This window comes from Oncorhynchus masou, chromosome 19 (genome assembly GCF_036934945.1).
Source record: "Oncorhynchus masou masou isolate Uvic2021 chromosome 19, UVic_Omas_1.1, whole genome shotgun sequence".
NCBI classification, from domain to species: domain Eukaryota; kingdom Metazoa; phylum Chordata; class Actinopteri; order Salmoniformes; family Salmonidae; genus Oncorhynchus; species Oncorhynchus masou.
Window position 1 is genome coordinate 26,438,915 of NC_088230.1, and position 19,268 is coordinate 26,458,182.

Here is a 19,268-nt window from a genome sequence, read left to right on the forward strand (position 1 = left end):
TTGAGATGTCTGTTACTTGAACTCTATGAAGCAATTATTTGGGCTGAAATTTCTGAGGCTATTAACTGGTAATGAACTTATCCTCTGCAGCAGAGGTAACTCTTTGTCTTCCTTTCCTGTGGCGGTCCTTATGAGAGCCAGTTTCATCATAGAGTGTGATGGTTTTTTGCGACTGCACTTGAAGAAACATTTGAAGTTCTTTAAAATGTTCAGATTGACTGACCTTTATGTCTTAAGTAGTGATGGACTGTCGTTTCTCTTTGCTTATTTGAGCTGTTCTTGCCATAATATGGACTTGGTCTTTTACCAAACAGGGCTATCTTCTGCATACCAAACCTACCTTGTCACAACACAACTGATTGGCAACAAACGCATTGAGAAGGAACGAAATTCCACAAATTAACTTTTTACAACGCACACCTGTAAATGTAAAATGCATACCAGGTGACTACCTCATGAAGCTGGTTTAAAGAATGGCAAGAGTTTGCAAAGCTGTCATCAAGGCAAAGGGAGGTTACTTTGAAGAATCTCAAATATTTTTGGTTACTAAATGTTATTTCATAGTTTTGGTGTCTTCCCTAATATTCTACAATGTAGAAAATAGTAAAAATAAAGAAAGATGTCCATGAGTAGTTGTCCAAACTTTTGACTGGTACTGTAGATTCCTTCCTGCATCCTTGGTTGACCCCCCTAAGAGCTCTTATATGATGCTCTGGATTGTGGCTTGAATAGTACTATTTCTGTATTAATGAACCCATTCCTGAGATTATAAGCGTGTTTCCTTGCTTCATTCTATGCAGCTTTTCCAATTAATTCAGTATACTGAGACGATATTTGTTTTTTTGGGGGGGGGTAAATTGAATTAGGTTATTTTCTATCTCGCATACATTTGCCATGCATTGATGTCTTCCTTGCATAATCTTAGGCTTTTCTGTCCATACAAATAAAGTCCCATGAAATTAATAATGATAATCGACTCCTATAGAGATTTGTACTTTGCCTGGGTCAGGTTTATGCGCTTTTCAAACTTTCAAAAGGTTCCACTTTGCATTTACCATTTTTTGTGGGAAAAACTAAATGGATAAGTAAGAACAAGGTTGGAGAAGGGTGGTCTTTCTTGCACTTGGCTACCTGAGGTGGTAGGGTAGCCTAGTGGTTAGAGCGTTGGACTAGTAACCGGAATGTTGCAAGTTCAAATTCCCGAGCTGACAAGGTACAAAACTGTAGTTCTGCCCCTGAACAGGCAGTTAACCTGCTGTTCCTAGGCTGCCATTGAAATTAAGAATTTGTTCCTAACTGACTTGCCTAGTTAAATAAAGGTAAAATAAATGTAAAAAAAACTCTTATAGCAGGTATACTAAACTCTGAACTGTACCTGAGCAGAGAGTCTGAAGGGAGGACTGCACATGCCCAGAATGATTGTTTTGTAGCTGTGTCACGTCGTTCTGGTTCTCTCGCCTGATGACACATCTGACAGATGGTGTAAAACTGGTTGGCTTTGATACCAGTTGTTGCTCCGGGAACATGAAGCTCTGCTTTGAGTTGCTGTGCATTGGATTCAATTCTCACTCAAAGCTGATAAATCTTCTTAAAATAAATTAACTATACTCTCGCTTTTCGTCTCACTGTGTGTTCACGTAATTGTATTTGCCCTCACAAAGCCTAAGCAACATCGCTGAGCCTACCAGGCATATAGGCGTCTTTACAGGTTGTGGCTTCATCCCAGATGGCACCCTATTTACAATATAGTGTACTACTTTTGACAAGAGCCCTATGGGAACTGGTTAAATGTTGTGCACTACATAGGGAATCTGGTGCCATTTGGTATGCAGACAGGATATTAAAGAGTTGGAGACGAGCCATGTCACAGAAGCTGCTGCTGAGGTAATATACAGCTTCTGAAGAGCTTCACTTTCGCTAAAGTTGAATCAAACAGCATTGTAATTAGCCCTCACAGCAGCACTCTTGATATGTGGGGTATTATCCCCTGAGCTGCTTTATAGAAGGTTCAGTTGTTGATGGTCCTCTGTCCCTACACAGTGATGAGCTCCTCAGCTATGACTCCTGCTAGCACCGAGAGGCCCTAAATGCAGTCAGTCCATCAGTTCTTCATTTGGGTAGGTCAGTCTCCAAGCAGAAAAGTATTGAAATGACCCAAAGTATCCAATAGAGCACAGTCAGCTCCAAAAGCATACTATCGCTAACCCAACACACAACCATAAGGTCCTCCTTGATTCCCCTGCTTTACGTTAAAGACTCAGCCTCCCGTGTGGCGCAGCAGTCTAAGGCACTGCATCTCAGTGCTGGAGGTGTCACTACAGACACCCTGGTTCGAATCAAGGCTGTATCACAACTGGCTGTGATTGTGTTCCACCCTATGGGACTCCCAATTGGCCCAGCGTCGTCCGGGTTTGGTTGTTGTAAATAAGAATTTGTTCTTAACTGACTTGCCTATTTAAATCACTTTTAAGATATATATATATATATCTCCCCATAAGGCTCTTTTGATACCACACAATAAAGCTCTCAGAAGTGTAAAGGAAATATTCTTAATTGCCCCTGTGTTTTCCCAGTGTGAAAGTATTGAACTGACCCTAAACTAGACCACATTCGGCTCACATTAAAGATGCAGTTTGTAGGACCAAATCCAACCCAGTACCATCAATCCCTGCCTTACATGTAAGACCTTCATCCTCCTGTAATGCTCTTTGATACCACACAAAGCTCTTGAGGAGAGGCATGGCCTTTACACAATGGTGCAGAATACACACATTGATACTTTTTTTGGTCACTTAGCAGATGCTCTTATACAGAGCAACTTACAGGAGCAAAGTGCCTTGCTCAAGGGCACATTGACAGATTTTTCATCTAGTCAGCTCGGGGATTCAACCCAGCAACCTTTCGGTTACTGGCCCAACTTCTTAACCGCTAGGCTACCTGCTGCGACCTTGACCTATTCAACAATTTGTTGTGTTACAGCCTGAATTCAAAATGGATTAACTATTTTTTTTAGATCTACACACAATTCTCTATAATGAGAAAGTGAAATCATATTTTTTGTTTACATTTTTGCAAATGTATTGAAAATGAAATACAAAAATATCTAATTTATTCACACCCCTGAGTCAATACATGTTATAATCACCATTGGCAGCGAATACAGCTGTGAGTCTTTCTGGGTAAGTCACTAATAGCTTTGCACACCTGGATTGTACAACATTTGCCCATTATTCTTTAAAAAAATTCTTCAAGCTCTGGCAAGTTGGTTATTGATCATTGATGGACAACGTTTTTTTTGTGTGTGTGTTTTTACCACCTTTTTCCTCTCCAATTTCATTCCTGTCTCATCGCTGCAACTCCCCAACAGGCTCGGAAGCAAAGGTTGAATCTTGCCTCCCCCCGAAACATCCACCCGCACCAATGTGTCGGAGGAAACACCGTTCACCTGACGACCGAGGTCAGCCTGTAGGCGCCCGGCCTTCCACAGAGTCGCTAGAGTGCAACGAGCCAAGTAAAGCCCCCTGGCCAAACCCTCCCCTAACCCAGACGACACTGGGCCAATTGTGCACCGCCCTATGGGACTCCCAATCACCGGCGGTTGGAATACAGCCCGGGATCGAACCCGGGTCTGTAGTTGACGCCTCTGCACTGCGATGCAGTGCCTTAGACCACCTCTCGGGATCCCAGACAACCATTGACTGTCTTCTTGGTAAGCAACTTCAGTGTAGATGTGGCCTTGTGTTGTAGGTTATTGTCCTGCTGAAAGGTGAATTCCTCTCCCAGTGTCTGGTGGAAAGCAGACTGAAGCAGTTTTTCCTCTAGGATTTGCCTGTGCTTAGCTCCATTCCGTTTATTTTTTATCCTGAAAAACTCCCCAGTCCTTAACAATTTACAAGCATACACATAACATGATGCAACCACCACTATGCTTGAAAATATGGAGTGGTACTCAGTGATGTGTTGTTTTGGATTTGCCCCAAACATAACACTTTGCATTCATTATAAAAATGTAATTGTTTTTCCACATTACTTTAGTGCCTTATTGCAAACAGGATGCATGCTTTGTAATATTAGTATTATGTACAGGCTTTCTTCTTTTCACTCTGTCAATTAGGTTAGTATTAGTATTTTTCTCCTATCACAGCCATTAAACACTTTTCTGAAGTTACCATCAGCCTCATGGTTTCCTTCCTCCCCGGCAACTGAGTTAGGAAGGACACCTGTATCTTTGTAGTGACTGGGTGTATTTATACACTATCCAATTCATTTACTGCTCTAATTATGTTGGTAACCAGTTTATCATAGTAATAAGGCACCTCAGAGGTTTGGTATATGGGCAATATTTCACGGCTAAGGGCTGTATCAAGGCACTCCACCATGCGTCATGCATAAGAACAGCCCTTAGTCGTGGTATATTGGCCATATACCACACATCCCCGAGGTTCCTTAAACTGGTTACCAACATAATTACAGCAGTAAAAATAAATGTTTTGTCATACTCGTGGTATACGTTCTGATATACCACGGCTGTCAGACAATCTGCATTCAGGGCTTAACCCACCCAATTTATAACAAGGAATACATAGCTTGTGTAAAACTCAATTATAAACCCAATAGGAGTGCCTTCCAACTACTCCACCGCAATTTACACTTGAAGCAGTCAGCCAGCCAGTCATGTCTTTCATTTTGCTTACCGGAGTGTTACCACAGCCAGATCAGAAAACCCACAATCAGTGTCAATACTATTTGCATGTAGGCTACGCTACATCAAGGCCCTATGAGAAGTCAATAGAAAGTAGAATGCTGAGTCTATGATGATGAAGAACATGAGGATGACTAGGATGATGATAGTGAATGATGAAGATGGTGCATAGTCTGTAATGCAGTTAACACTCAGCCTGCCTGTCAGCACCTCCAGTGGTCCGCTCCTGCTAATGAGTCAATGGGGCTGGTGTTTTTAATGAAGCAGATCCAAGCAGACAAGACTGCCATCAGAAAGGGAAGGCTACTGTAGGAATTCTAATTTGTATTAGGATCCCCATTAGCTGAGGCCATATTGTCACTCTGCAGCTCTATTATTAGTACTTCATCATTTCTTTATTCTCATTCTATTTCATTCACTTTAGTGAATATTATTTTTTGTGCTATTTTCTTGCTGCAGAGTTTTGTATTCCCTTTGCTGTATGTATAACTAAGCGTTGGAATGTGAATGTAAACTTGACTTCCCGTGGACATTACAGTAACTGAGATAAGAGCCTTTATGAAGCCACTAAGATGCTGTGTTCGTTTTACTAATAAGTTGCTTCTGTCTCAGCTACGTCCAGCTCCTTCCTTGGCAAATTTAGGTCTTGTAGTCCATCCTTGTTTCTGCCCGTTTTCAGGGTCGTATTCATTAGGCACCAAACGGAAGAAAACAGACTGACCGTTTGGTACCTAATGAATACGCCCCTGAAGTGTGGCCCTTGTGAGCCCTGAGGTTTGGGAGACGTAAAATGTTACTCTGGTCTGTCTGAAGCTAAAGGCTCCTTTTCTCAGAAACTGTGTGAAAACAGGAGTGGAGGACATTAGACGAGACCCGTTGGCATGGTGACCTCACTAAAATGTTTATTGAATATATGCTCATTGCCTGTGGCTTCTAACTGCCTTAGAGATATGATGACTCTGGGTCTAGCTACCCCAAGAGAACTCAACAATATCTTTCTCTCCCTTTACCCCTCTATCTCTCTCGCTGTCTTTTCTCTTTCTCTGTCCCTCTTTTCTCTCTCTTTCTCTCTCTCTCTCTCTCTCTCTCTCTCTCTCTCTCTCTCTCTCTCTCTCTCTCTCTCTCTCTCTCTCTTCAGTTCATCAGTTCATGATTATTCAGACCTGTACACAGTTGCCATGGCACTGGATTGGCAGCCCGTCTCCTTGTCATATCTAGACAATCTATCAAGCGGAAGATGAGAGATTGGATGTCATTTGAAAATATGAATATGAACCATTGAACTGTGGGGAGATATTAGCCCTACTTTGATTGACATTGCATTAGTAAGTCAGGTTTTGCATCCATTCCTTCTCAAATAAATTATGGGAACACAAAGCCTTACACTCAAAGATTATTATTGATTTGTTTGTCTTTTCAGGGTAGGCCAGTGTGATGTCAATGTTCGGCTATTGTGAAAAGAGAAAGAGATCATTTCCCCTAGGGTGGAGAAGATGAAGACGGGACAGATCGACAAGACCAAGGAGCCCTTCAGTGTCAGGAACAAGCCAATTTTCGACATCCACGCAGCACGAAAGGTAACACACACAAACACACACTGTGCCAGCTCTTCCCAAGTCTGAGGTGGTGGTGGTATAACATGCTACAAGTTCCTAATTTGTGACTTTTTTCTTTTTTTCCCCAACTTTTTTTTTAAGGCGTGGAACAGCTTAATATTGTGGAAAGATTGTTGCTTCCATCAATGTAATTGTCTGCATTTCCAATCACCCACACATTTTGGGGGTTAAATATATATATATCCATACACAATACATACATATATACATACTAGAGGTCAACAGATTAATCGGAATAGCCAATTAATTAGGGCCGATTTAATTATTATTTTTTTTTTTACCATTATTTAACTAGGCAAGTCAGTTAAGAACACATTCTTATTTTCAATGACGGCCTAGGAACGGTGGATTAACTGCCTTGTTAAGGGGCAGAACAACAGATTTTCACCTTGTCCACTCGGGGGATCCAATCTTGCAACCTTACAGTTAACTAGTCCAACGCTCTAACCACCTGCCTCTCATTGCACTCCACGAGGACCCTGCCTGTTATGCGAATGCAGTTGAAGCCAAGGTAAGTTGCTAACTAGCATTAAACTTATCTTATAAAAAAACAATCAATCAATCATAATCACTAGTTATAACTAAACAAGGATTGAGGATATTACTTGTTTATGTAGCGTGTGCTGCGTTGCATATAATCGATGCAATGCTGGGGATGAACTAACAAAAGCGCATTTGCGAAAAAAGCACAATCGTTGGACGGCTACCTAACCATAAACACCAATGCCTTTCTTAAAATCAATACACAGAAGTATATATTTTTAAACCTGCATATTTAGCTAAAAAAAATCCAGGTTAGCAGGCAATATTAACCAGGTGAAATTGTGTAATTTCTCTTGCGTTCATTGTACGCAGAGTCAGGGTATATGCAACAGTTTGGGCTGCCTGGCTCATTGAGAACTAATTTGCCAGAATTTTACGTAATTATGACATAACATTCAAGGTTGTGCATTGTAACAAGAACATTTAGACTTAGGGATGCCACCCGTTAGATAAAAAACCTAACGGTTCCGTATTTCACTGAAATAATAAACGTTTTGTTTTCGAAATGATCGTTTCCGGATTCGACCATATTAATGACCAAAGGCTCGTATTTCTGTGTGTTATTATGTTATAATTAAGTCTATGATTTGATAGAGCAGTCTGACTGAGCGATGGTAGGCAGCAGCAGGCTCGTAAGCATTCATTCAAACAGCACTTGTGTGCGTTTTGCCAGCAGTTCTTCGCAAGCACAGCGCTGTTTATGACTTCAAGCCTATCAGCCTAATGGCTGGTGTAACCGATGTGAAATGGCGAGCTAGTTAGCTGGATGTGCGCTAATAGCGTTTCAAACGTCACTCGCTCTGAGACTTGGAGTAGCTTTTGTGGAGCGATGGGTAACGCTGCTTCGAGTGTGGCTGTTGTCGATGTGTTCCTGGTTCGAGCCCAGGTAGGGGCGAGGAGAGGGACGGAAGCTATACTGTTACAATGGCAATACTATAGTGCCTATAAGAACATCCAATAGTCAAAGGTATATGAAATACAAATGATATAGAGAGAAATAGTCCTATAAATACTATATTAACTACAACCTAAAACCTCTTACATTGGAATATTGAAGTCTCATGTTAAAAGGAACCACAAACTTTCATATGTTCTCATGTTCTGAGCAAGGAACTCAAACGTTAGCTTTTTTACATGACACATATTGCACTTTTACTTCTCCAACACTTTGTTTTTGCATTATTTAAACCAAATTGAACATGTTTCATTAGGCTAAATTGATTTTTATTGATGTATTATATTAAGATAAAATAAGTGTTCATTCAGTATTGTTGTAATTGTCATTATTACAAATACATTTGTAAAAAATCGGCCGCCGATTAATCGGTATCGGCTTTTTTGGTCCTTCAATAAATGGTATCGGTATCGGCGTTGAAAAATCAGAATCGGTCGACCTCTAATACATACACATACCTATATAGACATACATACTTTTTTTAGAATATACCTTTATTATTCCCCGCAAACCCTACCACCAGTCCCCCAATTGCAGTAAACTAATAAACAATAACACTTAGGCTTCTACCTTCGGTTTATGCATATTATACACATTTTACAGACACAATCTTTTTTACGATAGTTATATTTAGTTTGTTTTTAGTCCTTCCTCTATTTCTGATGTCCATCCAGTTTGATTTCCATTTGTAACTGTGCTATTTCACAAAAGTTCTGAACCTATATACATTTTACAAACCCCGTATGTTTTACATTGGTTATCTTATTATTAGTTCCACCCTTCAGCTCCATTCAACCCCTCCCATCTATCTCTTAACACCATCCATTTTGGATTTCAATTTGCCATATAACATTTTCAACTGTGCTGTGATGCTTGACAAAAGTACTGAGCCTTTCTATTCTCATAGCTTCTACAGATTATAAATAAAAAATAACTATTTTTGCTAAAATAATTATTATATTATTGATTGTTTGACTATGGCTTTTCAAATCACCCAATATTGCTATCGGCAGCGTTAGTTCAAGGCAAATGTTGCAATTCTTCAGCCACTCCTGGGCCTGTGACCAAAAACGAGCTACATATGGACAATACCAAAATAAAAGATCTAATGACTCTGCCTCCTCACAGCAAAATCTGCAGAGCCTAATTCATGATTTAGTGACTCATCTAAAGTCTAATCGAAACAACAGGATAGATAAACTTCCGATGACATTTTAGTCTCCAATTGTTTTCTCACTTTGAAACAAATCTGTTTTATTAATTTTGAAGTATTAATGCGCTTTCATAAAGTGATGATGAGTACATTTGCTTCCTACGCTGTTCTACTAATTCCAGTTTCTATTACTTGTAGCGCTTTTAGTTATTGTAGTTTGACTGCCTTCGTACCAAAGGGCTTTGTAGATGCCTCTTATCACCATTAAAAGAAAAAGTGGAATTGTCAAAGCTTTGATTTGAAAATCAACCCCTTTAATCAGTGAGAATATTTATGGTACTCTAAATAATCAACAAAAAGAAACGGTGGAAATGGCCAGTGTTTCTATGGGAGTGTATTCCTGTAAAATTCACTCAATAATCTGATTGATTATTCACAAATTATTCACAAATTCCTTTTTACTATTAGTTCTATAAATAACTAGATTTCCCTAGAAAATCTAATAACGACTCGATTCTTATCAGATTATACTAGTAAATTTAGTCATATTTCTTAGCAGATTATACTAGTAAATCTAGTAATATTGAGCAGCCACATCTATATTTGTGTTTGTTAGAATGCTGCTCATGTACTACAGTTTTCTGACAAGGCCAAGGGCGTGTTTTTATACTCCAAAAGCTATTAAACCTCCCATTCAAGGCCCTGCACCCTCTGCCCTGAAATGTCTCACCTGAAGGGTATGGTGCAATTAACTAGATCTGCACTGCGCTGGATCAGTGGGAAACTAGCTCTGTATGTTCACATTAAATGCCTGATAACAGAGTAGAGGAGAGTGACGGTTTCTAGCAGTTCTGTCAGTCTTCACATTTCTCCCACCACTGTTCATCTGTCTCGTCTGGTCATGGCAGGAGTAGGGACCAGCCCCAGTCCCAGCTACTATCACAGATCTCTTTGTGCTGAAGCCTGTTTTTGTCCTGTATGAAATGTTAGCCATGAATGACTGGGTTACCTCCCCTGGTAACCCCTGTTTCGACTTCCAACCAGTACTATCTGAACCCTTTATGACAGATCATAGATCGCCCAGTCTCTTGTTAGTAGGATGTCGATGTCTATCTATATTGTAAACAACAGCTGGTGCATGAAATCTAATGAGTCTTTGGGTTTTGCTCGCCTGAGGGAGAGTATCTCATGATAAGCTGTAGACCACACTATTTACTAAGAGTTTTCATGTATATTCTTCGTAGCTGCCTATTTACCACCACAAACCGCACTCAATGAGCTGTATATGGCTATAAGCAAACAGGAAAACACTCATCCGGAGGCGGTGCTGTCTAGTGGCCGGGGACTTTAATGCAGGGAACTTTTATCTGTTTTACCTCATTTCTACCAGCATGTTAAATGTGCAACCAGAGGGGAAAAAAACTCTTACACCACCTTTACTCGTACAAAGCACACCCTTGCCCTCCATTTGGCGACTCTGACCATAATTATATCCTCCTGATTCCTGCTTACAAGCAAAAAGCAAAGCAGGAAGCTTACATGTTAAATAAAAAAGTGGTCAGATGAAGCAGATGCTAAGCTACAGGACTGTTTTGCTAGCACAGACTGGAATATGTTCCAGGATTCTTCTGATGGCATTGAGGAGTACACCATATCAGTCACTGGCTTTGTCAATAAGTGCATTGATGAGGTCGTCCCCACAGTGACCGTACATACCCCAACCAGAAGCCATTGATTACAGGCAACATTCACACTGAGCTAACGGGTAGAGCTGCTGCTTTCAAGGAATCTTCACTGACATTTTCAACCTGTGCCCAAGAACACTAAGGTAACTTGCTTAAATTACTACCAACCCGTAGCACTCACGTAGCACTCACGTCTGTAGCCATTAAGTGCTTTGAAAGGCTGGTCATGGCTCACATCAACACCATTATCCCAGAAACCCTAGACCCACTCCAATTTTCATACCGCCCCAACAGATCCACAGATGATGCAATCTCTATTGCACTCCACACTGCCCATTCCCACCTGGACAAAAGGAACACCTATGTGAGAATGCTATTTATTGACTACAGCTCAGCATTCAACACCATAGTGCCCTCAAAGCTCATCACGAAGCTAAGGACCCTGGAACTAAACACCTCCCTCTGCAATTGTATCCTGGACTTCCTGATGGGCCGCCCCCAAGTGGTAAGTGTAGGTAACAACACATCCAACACACTGATCCTCAACACGGGGGCCACCCCCGGGGGGGCATGCTCAGTCCCCTCCTGTAATTCCCTGTTCACTCATGCCTGCATGGCCAGGCACGACTCCAACACCATCATTAAGTTTGCCGATGACACAACAGTGGTAAGCCTGATCACCAACAACAATGAGACAGCCTACATGGAGGGGGTCAGAGACCTGGCAGTGTGGTGCCAAGATAACAACCTCTCCCTCAACATGATCTTGACAAAGGAGATGATTTTGGACTACAGGAAAAGGAGGACCGAGCACGCCCCCCTTCTCATCGACTGGGCTGTAGTGGAGCAGGTTGAGCGCTTCAAGTTCCTTGGTGTCCACATCACCAACAAACTATCATGGTCCAAACACACCAAGACAGTTGTGAAAATGGCACAACAAAGCCTGTTCCCCATCAGGAGACTGAAAGGATTTGGCATGGGTCCTCAGATCCTGAACATGTTCTACAGCTGCACCATCAAGAGCATCCTGACTGGCTGCATCACTCCCTGTTATGGCAACTGCTCGGCCTCTGACTGCAAGGCACTACAGAGGGTAGTGCGTACGGCCCAGTACATCACCAGGGCCAAGCTTCCTGCCATCCAGGACCTCTACCAGGCGGTGTCAGGGGAAGGCCCAAAACAATTGTCAAACACACCAGCCACCCTAGTCATAGACTGTTCTCTCTGCTACCGCACGGCAAGCGGTGTAGGAGCGCCAAGTCTAGGTCCAAATGGCTTCTTAACAGCTTCTACCCCCCAAGCCATAAGACTCCAGAACAGTTAATCAAATGGCTACCCAGACTATTTGCATTGCCCCCCCCCTCCCCTCTTTTACACTGCTGCTACTCTGTTTATTATCTATGAATAGTCACTTTAACTCTAACTACATGTACATATTACCTCAACTAACTGGTGCCCCCCGCACATGACTCTGTACCGGTACACCCTGTATATAGCTTCACTACTGTTATTTTACTGCTGCTCTTTAATTATTTGTTACTTAATTTATTTATTTTTACACTCATTTTTCTTAAAACTGCATTGTTGGTTAAGGGCTTGTAAGTAAGCATTTCACTGTAAGGTCTACACCTGTTGTATTCGGCGCATGTGACAAATAACATTTGATTTGATTGGAATTATGCCTGCCTCACTCACTGTCTTGGTTCAGCTGCTGAGGCCATCTGCTCCAGAGCCTCTGCATACAGCCATATATCTGTTCGAGCCAACATGAAACGGGGGGGAATTGGAATCTGGTTTATTCATTCACAGTGGCACAGCTCTCCACTTCATGGCATGTTTGCCGGAAATTCCTTCAATGATATTTCAATGAGAGGCCAAAGCTGTGTGATGGCTTTTGTCTATTGCTGTGCGGCTGGATTGTGTCCCGACTCCTGCCTCCCTCATGTTTCCGTGTCTGCTCATTTAATGTACAATTTTCCCTTTAAATGGGACTATATTGGACTATCTCTTTAATTTAGTTTGGGAAATAGTTTTGCATTAATCGCAATAGCCTGTATTTTGTTAGAATACAAAGGACTTATCGAGTCGCTCTGTTTTATTTGAGCATTTTGCAGTGAAGTGGATGGGACTGGAAAATGGACTCCTAGGAGGCAAAAAAAGCATTTGCTGAGTGGACGATTAGGTTTTAGATTTGATTTGCCTTAGCTCTGGTCTATGTTAAGGGCCCATTAACAGACTGGAGTATGAGAGAGGGTTCAGTTGGAGGCGATGGAGAGCCCTCTGGTCATTTCAAATGGCTGACAGTAGATGTGGAAAAGATCTGGACTTAATGAAGAGTGACACTGAATGCTCTTTCACACCAGCTAGATGTGCTCACTCACTGGTTTTAATTGAGCTGTGTGCTGAGGCCCCTAATAACCCCCACCCACCTTTGCACACACACTTGCGCACACACATAGCCATCTGCGGTCACATGCTCTACATGTCAAGTGGCTCTTAAGCACACGACAGCAATGGGTCAAACTGCAAATTGGTGCAGTTGTCATCGAACTTTGTTAGCCACCACCTTACTCCATTTACTTAGCAGGTCTACAACATTATTATAGCCTGTTTGAATGGATTTGTCTGACATTGATTTGCCCAAAGCGGGAAACCATTGTCTGGTATGTGGTCGGAGTTCGAGGTTCTTATGTGTAAATTCTAGACTAAGTCATCTTTTTCCAAAAAGGGACAAAGTTCAGATTACTCTTTACAGCTCTTGCACTATTGAATTATTGAGGAAATGTTGTTCTTCTGAAAAACTACGGAGATGCCCTTTTTAGTTGAGAAGCCCTTCTGAATTAGCCTGGCTGACAGGACCTAAGTGACTCAGCACACGGAGAGCCGTGACACTGGTCTGGGAAGGAGGCAGTTTGTTAATGCAATATTCACTCAGATATTGTGCAACGGTTTTGATTGGTTCTCTCTAGGAATGTAACGATTCACCGATAGGCATCGGTCCCCCATTCAAATGTTTAAAAGATACAAGTGCGTCAATACGCTGACCCCAAACCGATCCAAATGTAGCATGCGTTGGTCAGAAAATGTATTCAAACAGTACGAATCGCTGGTTCACAATTTGTTTTTCTTGCTCATATTATATTCTACCTTCTGAAAATGCCTGATATTTTATGACAACTGAAGTGTCCTCTCCTTCAGTGTCGATCTGCATGTAACTGTGTTGACAATCGTTGATCTGCAAGTCATTTTGTATGCCGAACAACCCAGGCAATATCAGTAGCTTAGTAAAACTGCCCAGCTTCATGCACTGCACCTTCAGCATTCTAATGCTAAAACGGCTTGCGTGATATTAGGCTTTATTATTTGAGTGACAACCTATGTAATTTTCTAGGTTATTGTTATCTATGCGTTGTTGTGATTTACCAGAATAAAAGTGAGCTACCGGAGACAACTTTCATCTGGCTATACCTGCTGTATACCTGTTGAACGGGGCTTACAAAAGATTTTTATTTTGATCAGCAATAGTTTTGGTAGTTTTGCTTTAAACCGTCAGGGTATATGGTAATGGTTAGATATGCAGGGTAAAGTTGATCATTTCATAATGAGGACAGCAATCACTTTTACGAGGCGCACTGCATTGCCGAAGTGAGCGGAGAAGAAAAGATCGCTCCATTAAAAATATCCAAATGGTCAAAACCTTTCGATTTTGAGATTGGGTAAGAAATCTAAAGTTGTGCTATATATTCATTGGCTATGTCATAGCTCATTTGTAAACGGTAAATATTGATACATTACGAGCTCAAACACAAAAATGACACGTTAATTAGTGGGTGATGGTGATTTCAGAACCAAAGTGGGGGAACAAAAAACACAAGCTACATTGTCCCCCCCTAATCTGATAGGTGGTAGATGTCTAGTCTCTTTTATGACCCTAATCTGATAGGTGGTAGATGTCTAGTCTCTTTTATGACCCTAATCTGATAGATGGTAGATGTCTAGTCTCTTTTATAACCCTAATCTGATAGTGGTAGATGTCTAGTCTCTTTTATGACCCTAATCAGATAGATGGTAGATGTCTAGTCTCTTTTATGACCCTAATCTGATAGTGGTAGATGTCTAGTCTCTTTTATGACCCTAATCTGATAGTGGTAGATGTCTAGTCTCTTTTATGACCCTAATCTGATAGTGGTAGATGTCTAGTCTCCCTGGTTGTAGTGGGGTGGTAGATGCCTCATCTTCCTGTATCATATCGGAGCCCATGTGTCTACTATACATATGTATCGAATCGTCTTCAAAGAGAAAGATCCACATCCCTAGTCCTCTCAAATATATATTTTTCCCTCAGGCTTACAGACTTCTCATTGTTTGGATTTGAAAATCCAACCTTTGTAATGGAAGGGGGCGGCGCTCAGGGGCTGTGATTGGGTGTTTGTGAGGAGAGACAACCAGTAAAAGCATTTAATATTAGGCTATGTAGCATAATTATTCTGCCTGATGGTGTTTTTTCTGTGGCTGAATGTAATGTACCCAGATTTAATGACGTGATTGGTAATCTTTCCATGCCTTTCCCACCAGTCTAATATCCACGCCTCAACACTGCCACCAATTAGTTCAATTCACTGTTTAATTTGATCATTAAAGCAGTGATCAGTATCAGAAAACCTTGACCTTTAACCCCTACAATAACACTAGCTTAATGCTACCTAAGTGGAATGGTTCTTCAAAACTGCGGTGTTTCTTATGGCCTGCATCGAGAAACGACTTTCAAGCCGAAAGCAAGGGAACAGATGGATTTCTTCCTGCCAGCGAGCCATTCTCATCTTGGAAATGGGATACCTGTTTATCTGCAATTTAATTTTCTTAGGGACCTAAAATGTGGGCCTAGTTCATTTTCCTACTTTATGAGATTAGTTTATTTTCGCCGAATCAGACGTATGGTGGAGACTAGAATAAAGCTAAGGTGATATATTGACTGCTGGGAGGACTTTAAAAGAGAGTTAACTGGGGGACGACTGAAGAATGCAATTTCTATCTCTGGGGGCGTACTCCAAAGCACTCATTTGTTTTCTGTGAGGAGCTATGAGTCACAAACTGCAGTCATGTATCTGTGTTGCACCATGAAAGAGACACTTTCACACTTTTTATGCAGCACTATGGAATTACCTCAACCCTTTTGTGAGGACCTTGTACTGACTGTGTTAGTGATTGGGTGATTGAATTCAAAAAGGCAGACTATAGGAGTTTAATCCCGGTCTTATCAGTGATTCCTTAGCGGAGCAATCGATGGCTGTCTATCAGTCTGCCTCCTGTCCTTGCTAGGCAGGCTCACAGACTTGCTACCGCCCACCTAGCACTGCCCGCCTAGCACCGCCCGCCTAGCACCGCCTCCTTACCCGTCTGCCCTCCAGCAGCTCAAGGTGAACGTGGTGGGGACTGGGGAGGGAGACGCAGTCTGTGTTTTGTGTGTGTGTGACTGCATCATGCTTGTCAATGGAAAGTGTTCTGTCCTTCCCTTATCTAGGTAGGCCTATGTTAAACAATTCCAAGATTTTGTCCGGAGTGCCATTTTTGAATCAGAAGTTTTAGTAAATGTTTTGCTTTTGTGTGCATGTTAACAATACTAAGGTATTGTCCAGATTGCCATCTCTGAATCAGAAGATTTCAAAAATGTTCAGTGTGCCATTTCGTATACTCCATCATTACAGAAGTAATTTGCGTTGCAATTAAATTATATTTAGCCTAATTACAAATGTTGAGTTGCAGATGAAACCCCTGCTTCCCCTTATCGATATTCAATTCCTTGCAAACCATAGAAGCATGTAATCATTGATTCGCTTGCAGCAAACTCTTAAAGCAAATCCTAAAAAACTGGTCTGTTTTCCTCCACAGTCTTTCATTATTTTGACCTCACCAGCCACAGTCTAATTGGAAGTCTAACATAACCTATTAGCTAGACGGGTAACTCCAAACACATTTTTGCTAAGAGCAGCGGTTTAGCTGGATAGGGCTAAATTGAAATGTTTCTTACAGAAGAAATATTTAAAGCATATGCATGGGAACAGTTTGGAGATTATGGGAGAATTATCTCCAAGTGGCCGCACACCTCTCCAATAAGTGCACAGGTCCTAAGTAATTTCAATGTCATTTTAAGATTCATAAGTATTTTTTGAGCTCTCCTAGCTGTACCGTTGAGGAACTAGAGCAAGCACACTTGTAGTTTTGTTTGGAACACAACCCTGCATCCCAATCATCACACAGTTACTGCTTACGCAATCCAAAAACAGTCTATTATAAATCAATCTGGGTCAGGTGGGCATGATTTTAAAGCTTGTTCTATTGCCAATATGACTAGCTAAATTATAAAGTGTTAGGCTTTCACAGGGCAATTCAGAGAAACAGATCATGTTGGTGGTATAGAAAGGACTCATAAGTGGATTCAGACTCCCTGCAGTACCTTAACGGTCTGCGTAACATCACTCCCTTCCTGTAAGTCTACTCAAACACACACCTTTCACAATTTCATGCAACACTGACCTTGGTAACATTGCAGCAATTTCTATGGTTGGATTCAAGAACCACATCCTCCATTATCACCTGCATTCTCTCTTCACTTCAACAATGCCTTACAAAGACATGTCTTACCGTCTTTTATAAGGGCTAAAACTGATGCTGTTTTACCTTAGTTTCGGGAATTAAAAGCTTTCTTCAAGGCCCTGTTGGGGGGGGGAGTTGACCTAAAATCCCAAATTTGTCAAGTGATTCCATACATTGTAACTGGTTAGGTGGAGTTTGCCTTCTCCTCTCTTTCTCTACAGGCTCCAACTTTAAATCTGCAAAAACGGGTCATGTGACGTGTCTATGTGCTGTTCGCTCTGCTCTGTTGTCAGTCAAAGAGCGATTGATACATCTGATAATTATGGACACATTCTTTGTTTTATTTAAAGCGTATTGCCGAATTAGCTATTTTTGATCAAAAGTACTATCGGTATTGAGTCAATGTGTACTTTTCCACCTAAAACAATTGAGATTATTTTATGTGCAGACTGCAACAACAGTGTAAATGGGTAACAACTGCGTATGTGCACTATCGTGGGAGAATCCCTTTTTGTAAAAACTGCATGTAAAGCCCTTATTCACAATCACAGGGGCAAAAGAAGAAGAATCCGGTGGAGAAGTGAGGACCGTAGCCTAGCATGGCAGATTAGTTACACGAAGTAAACAACCATTTACAAACATGTCTGATGAAGAAGTACTCGTTGATGATGAAGAAAAACAATGGCGTCCCTCCAATAGTTATAACCTGAGATTCTAAAAGAAATATGGCCATAGGGCTATAGGGAATTGTATTGTTAGTATACACATGGCCACTATCAACGGGGGGGGGGTTAAGAATACACAATAGACCAGACTACATGCAACCAAATAGGCCTACCCCAGGTGGTTCCTGGGGCCATGTATTTCATGCAAGGCTATACAGTTGTTAAAAGCATGAAATGTCATCCAAATGAAACATGGTTGGCCAACACATCAGACATTGGACATTATGATTAGGGGAAAAAAGTGAGTAAACTCAGTATAAGTAATTCCATACCCTCACAGTATAAGTAATGAAATAGCCTCACAGTATACAGTTGAAGTCGGAAGTTTACATACACCTTAGCCAAATACATTTAAACTCAGTTTTTCACAATTCCTGACATTTAATCCTAGTAAAAATCCCCTGCCTTAGGTCAGTTAGGACCACCACTTTATTTTAAGAATGTGAAAGGTCAGAATAATAGTAGAGAATTATTTATTTCAGCTTTTATTTCTTTCATCACATGCCCAGTGGGTCAGAAGTTTACATACACTCAATTAGTATTTGTAGCATTGCCTTTAAATTGTTTAACTTTGGTCAAACGTTTCAGGTAGCCTTCCACAAGCTTCCCACAATAAGTTGTGTGAATTTTTTGGGCCCATTTCCTCCTAACAGAGTTGGTGTAACTGAGTCCGGTTTGTAGGCCTCCTTGTTCGCACACGCTTTTTCAGTTCTGCCCACACATTTTCTATAGGATTGAGGTCAGGGCTATGTGATGGCCACTCCAATACATTGACTTTGTTATCCTTAAGCCATTTTGCCACAACTTTAGAAGTATGCTTGTCCATTTGGAAGACCCATTTGTGACTAAGCTTTAACTTCCTGACTGATGTCTTGAGATGTTGCTTCAATATATCCACATAATTTTCCGTTCCTCATGATGCCATCTATTTTGTGAAGTGCACAAGTCCCTCCTGCAACAAAGCACCCCCACAGCATGATGCTGCACCCCCGTGCTTCACAGTTGGGATGTTGTTCTTCAGCTTGCAAGCATTCCCGTTTTCCTCCAAACATAACAATGGTCATTATGGCCAAACAGTTCTATTTTTGTTTCATCAGACCAGAGGACATTTCTCCAAAAAGTACGATCTTTGTCCCCATGTGCAATTACAAACCGTAGTCTGTCTTTTTTATGGCTGTTGTGGAGCAGTGTCTTCTTCCTTGCTGAGTGGCCTTTCAGGTTATGTCGATATAGGACTTGTTTTACTGTGGATATAGATACTTTTGTACCTGTTTCCTCCAGCGTCTTCACAAGGT

The 19,268-nt window shown here is 41.3% G+C and overlaps 1 pseudogene; it reads left to right on the forward strand.

Annotated features, from left to right (window-relative positions):
* The first annotated feature begins 1,861 nt into the window (after positions 1-1,861).
* The window catches only part of LOC135505639 (mRNA-capping enzyme-like), an 87,267-nt pseudogene continuing 69,860 nt past the window's right edge, over positions 1,862-19,268 (forward strand).